Here is a 5,394-nt window from a genome sequence, read left to right as displayed (position 1 = left end):
AGATTATCTGCTGCCAAAACCGGAGTTCACAAGCATTGTGTCATATACTGTGTGCGTGGGTGCCAAGTCACTTCAGTTATGTCCCATTCTTTGTGACCCCATGGGTTGTAACCTGCCAGGCTCCTCTGTCCATGGAATTTCCCAGGCAGGAATACTGAAGTGGGTTGTCATGTCCTCCATCAGGGGGTCTTTTCAACCCAGGGATCAAACTCACATCTCTTCCATCTCCTGCATTGGCAGGTGGGTTCTTTACCTCTGGCATCATCTCTTTATCATTATTTCTTCAAATCTAAGCCAGTGCTGATTGAAGTCAAACCATTATTTTATGTGTGATTAACACGAGTACTGGAGTGGGTTGCCATTTCCTTCTCCAAAGGATCTTCCCAACCCAGGGATCGAACCCAGGTCTCCTGCATGGCAGGCAGACGCTTTACCGTCTGAGCCACCAGGGAAGCCTAAAGAAAACTCGTGCCAATTAAATTGGTGCACTCTTTTTACCTATTAAATGTTTTTCATTTTCTACTTACTAAAACTTTTCTTTTAAACTTGTTTAGACATACCGTTATCACACATAGATAGAAAATATAGTTGAAATAAATTTGTTAGACTATTTCTAAAACATGTTCACTTTTGATGTCTTGAAGATGTTTTGAATAACATTTCATCTGGGATGTCAATGCTTGCGTATTCTATATGACCAAGAGTCTTGGTGATAAAAACTTTGCTTAAGAGAACCTGTTATTACCCCCATGATTTTCTTGCAAACTATTGACACCCATTCTACACATGTTGATGCCCATGAAGAGACAATGACCACCACACTGTGACTGACCCCTGGCCAACAGTGATTATGCACCCAGTTTTAGAGATGCAAAAAAGGTGAGGAATACACATTTCAGAATCTATAAAGTATGGAAATTTTATCCCTGGTCCTCACTTAGATGTTCTTTTCCATTTTGAATAAAATGTTTTTCTCTCATGACCTAGGAGATTTTTGCTGGCTGTGTAGGCTTATTGGGGGGGAAAAATGTAGAAAATCTTTCTGTTGCAGGGTTTCAATAATCCGAGCAACAGCCTTAATGATTTGGATTATTTTATAAATAACCCAACCCCCTCCATTCTTTGCCGGCTTTGAGATTAAACTGTGTTTGGGAAAGTTTTCTGCTAAAACTCCTGGGCTTTTAACTTATGTGGCGTCTTAAGTCGAATTCATCGTCTTATCTAATCTGATATCCAAGGATAGCTTTGTCAAAGCAAAGTCAAGTATTGGCAATCCCTCAGAAACTTCAGAAGAATGAATAAAAGAAAAATGATTTAAAGCTGAAAGATTTAGGTAGAAATTTGAAATCTTTTTAAAAGCAGAACAACAGACCCCTTCCTGGATCTGCTAATGCTGGCTTTGGAATATGAATAGAACAGCAGACTCTGAGAGCAGAGATGGATCTCAGGATAAATACCATCTTGTCTATTGCAAGAGGAGTATCCAGCATCCGGCCCAGATAGCAATGTTATCTGCCCAGATAACAAAGTAGTGATTCCAGAAAATTCCCTTGAAGAACAGATTCCCTAACTGCTGTAGCTATTCTGTGCCTCACTTCCCCAGAAAAAAAAACAAAAACAAACATGCTCCACATTTTTATTGATATTACTTTTCCTTGCATTTAGAAGATACAGAGAAAGATGACCCTGTCCCTTATATAGGGCTTCCCTGGTGGTTCAGATGATAAAGAACCTGCCTGCAATGCAGGAGACCTGGGTTCAATTCCCTCGAGGGGATGAATAGTATAGGGGTTAAAATATGGATCCAGTCCCAGTTTTGGATCCCAGCTCTGCCACTCTGGAATTTATTGGCAATGTGACCTGAGGCTAGTTTTGCAGCATTCTGAGGCTTGTTTTCTCATTTATAAAGTGAAGAACATAATTGTGTCTGTTTAATGGTATAATTATGAGTACTAAGTGCTTCCATGGTGGCTCAGAGGGTAAAGAATCTGCCTGTAATACAGGAGACTTGGTTTTGATCCCTGGGTCAGGAAGATCCCCTGCAGAAGGGAATGGTAACCCACCCCAGTAATTTTGCTTGGAGAATTACATGGACAGAGGAGCCTGGTTCGTGAGTTCACAAAGAAATGGGAATATTTGTTAAGCCCTAACACACAGTAAGAACCTGGAACCTTTTAGGTGTTTTGTAAGTGCTTTTTAAATAAAACATAAGTAACAACTATTTTCATTAATTCAAGTTCTTGTAAATAGTGTAAACTGAATTGGAGTCCTTTATCATGTCATATGTCCATTGCTTCTTTCAACTTCAAAGGAAAAGTAGTCAACCAGTAACAATAAACCAGTATAATCACCTGGATTGTTTTTCCTTGGCATATTTATCTCTGAAGATATACTTCCATGTTTTTCCTAAATTCTGAAAGATGAAGATGAGAATTTTCTGGGTTGATGGGCAGCCTGTTCTGTGTGTAAATGCTATATGCATATTTAGCTTTCTTTGGAGTTGACTTTACATTTGTGCTTCTTGCTACATCAGGAAAGATGGAAATTGGATATTGCATTTTGAAGAAAGTTTGACAAAAAATGTGCCTGGCACCAAAGTCAGAGCTCTTAACTGCAAAGTTTAAGGCTCTTTATTCTAGGACTCTGCTCAGCCCACTCCTAGAGTTACCTCTTTCTATTCTGTTATCTTCTGGAAAAATTGTTTTTGGACTTTGGTTTCTAATGGAAGGAACCTAAACGTCAGTATACTTTTCTTTCTCTCAGGCTACTTCTTAGGCCAGCAGCCACCCTCATGTAACAGCATGGCACTACCTTTGTGGTTCGGGTGTGAACAGAGGCCATGGTTACATTGATTGGAGCATAAAAGGCAAGATTTACTCTAGTAGCAAATAGATTGATGTATACGATGCAGACGTCCTGGGTGTACGTTTTCCATTCATGGAAGCAAAATTCATCAAGTCCCGATCAGCACTTCTTTTTGCACACTGAGAATTGACAACGTGGATTTGTTAGTAGAATATGATCTCCACCAGATCGGGCGCACATCACTGAGTCAGCCTTGTCTGGCTTCGTGTGCCCAGTGGCTCTCAAGTTATCCAGCCCACAAGGGACCCTCATTCACTATTAAATGAGAAGGGTTTGTTGTTTCCTTTGAAGTGACTTGTGTTTTAAATTAAAATATTGGTCAGCCAACTCAAGAGGTCACTGTAACTGTATGAAATTTGTAAGGAAAGTTTCAATTATGCTAGATGAGAAGCAAGGTAAAGAGCTGCTCTGTAGCATAGTGCCTTTGGTTAATACGATGCAGTGCACCTCAGAGTTTATTCAGAGGCTGGATCTCATGTTAAGTGTTTTTACCACAAAACAACAACAGGGACAACAGCAGACACCAAGGAAACAGAAATGTTGGCTATGTCTTATTATCTTGATTGTGGTGATGGTGTCATGAGTGTTTTCATAAGTTCAGACTCATCAGATTGTCCACATTAATTCTTCATTGATCAATTATACCTCAATAAAGCTGTAAAGAAATGAATGGAAGGGAGGAGAGATGGAGGAAGAAAAAAATGAGAGGAGGAAGGAACCGGGCCTCAGTCTTTCTGAGTCGTTGAATTGAGAGTGACTCTTGCTGATCATTGTGGTTCAGGACCACTCTTACTTCCTGAGAAGTCCAAAGCCTTGTCCTAGTAACCACCAAAAACTTCAAGCTAGTTGGAAAACCCATTGGATTATAAATGAAAATGCATATCTGGGTCCCTTTCTCTCTTTTAGAAATTATAATAGAAGTAATTGCTCTTACATTTTTTAAATCCAAAAATAAGAAATGTAACAAAATGAAAGTCTCCTTTCCTCTTCGTGCCCTTTCACTCTTATGTCTGTCCTCAAAAGTAGTCTCATAATCAGTTTAGTGTCTACAGTTCCACGACACTCTCCTATTATATAACACAAATAAAGGGGTGTGTGTGTGTATTATATGTATTTACAGAAAAACTGACACGTATATTCGCTATGGATCTTAGAACATAAGCTGCAGGAAATTCAACCTCGAATTAAGGTTTCTCTGGCTCCCGTGTGTTGTGCCAGGATCCTAGGGCTTTATGAGACATCATCCTGAGGGCCCCTTGGCTCTCCCCTCCACGCTGGTTACTGCTGAGGTGTCCATGTTCTCTGCTAACATGGTCCTTTCCAGAAATCCTAGACAAAACCTGTGCTGGTGGCAAGGATTCTGAATGCGCAAAGGTGATGGTAGGGAAAAACAGGAAGAAAGCAGCATTTATTATATAAATGGGCATTCTACCTAGATGTGTTTATATTGTTTCTGGAGAGACAGAAATGAGGATATTATGGCACATGTCTGCATAAAAAAATAATTAGAGTTAGTTCACAAAGCTATCCTTATATTATCTATGAAGTTAAATTGATTTTTCTACTCTCTCTTCCTGATAGTGAATTAACAGATTACAATAAGCATAAGGAAAAAACTGCATATGCCTCTTATCTGATTCAGGCTCTGTGTGTATGAAGTTCTTCACTAATGAATCCTTTGTAGTGATGCTCAGAAACAAGCCTCATAATTCACTAGAAGCACAGCAGTATGCACCGTGAGGTAAATCACTACTTGAATTCCTTGAAAGGTACTGTCGGCCTTGTAAAACTACCCCTGGTTTCTTCTCATTATGCTTTTCTCCCTCTTTCCTCATACTTCGTGGCTGCACTGATTAGTGTTTATTTCTGTTTTCTTTTCCTTCTGTTTGTCCTACTGTTTGTCCTTATTTTCCTAACTGTGGCAGAAGCTCAGCCCACTGCACTGCAAGGGATGAAATCTCTTAATGAAACAGTTGGAGATAAGGACCTGGGCTCCTCACATGCTGTCAGTAACTATCTTTGAAGTTTAAAGGAGAAGCATGAACCTTGTGACCCTGGAGGAGCCAGCTTACTTTGCAATTTAAGCTGATCAGTTTGGATGATATATTTGAGGCACTGAGGGAGGAGAAGATGTGACCCATTTCTCATCGCATACCCAACTTGAGTTCCAACCAGTTTCTGAGGCTTCAGCTGAGTCAAGGAAACTTTAAGATCCCCAGGACTCACAAAATACATGAGTAGTCCAGAAACATTCATCATGTTATCTTATCTGATAGTGACGTTTCCCCCTTCTGTTCACCAAAATAGAAAAGTCAGTGCATTTGCGTGATGTGCCCTTGGCATTGCAATATAAGGCATCTTGAAGTTTTTCTGGTCAAGTTGATAGGTGCTGTTGGGGTGTGAGAAGTCAGTTTTTATCTTTCAGCTCCTGAAATTTCTCTCAACTGGAAGTGCAGCTGCTATCTGAAATCTGAATGTCCATTGAGATAACATGTCAAACTCTAAAATTGATATTGGAGCAGCTAATAA

At 39.8% G+C, this 5,394-nt stretch overlaps 1 non-coding gene across 1 annotated transcript; it reads right to left on the bottom strand.

Moving 5' to 3' along the window:
• Positions 1–380: 380 nt before the first annotated feature.
• TRNAG-GCC lies at positions 381–452 on the bottom strand. The gene has a single exon. It is a non-coding gene; the product is annotated as a tRNA-Gly (tRNA).
• Between the last annotated feature and the right edge of the window lie 4,942 nt (positions 453–5,394).

This window comes from Cervus elaphus, chromosome 4, assembly GCF_910594005.1.
Source record: "Cervus elaphus chromosome 4, mCerEla1.1, whole genome shotgun sequence".
Lineage (NCBI taxonomy): Eukaryota > Metazoa > Chordata > Mammalia > Artiodactyla > Cervidae > Cervus > Cervus elaphus.
This window is presented reverse-complemented; position numbering and strand designations above follow the sequence as displayed.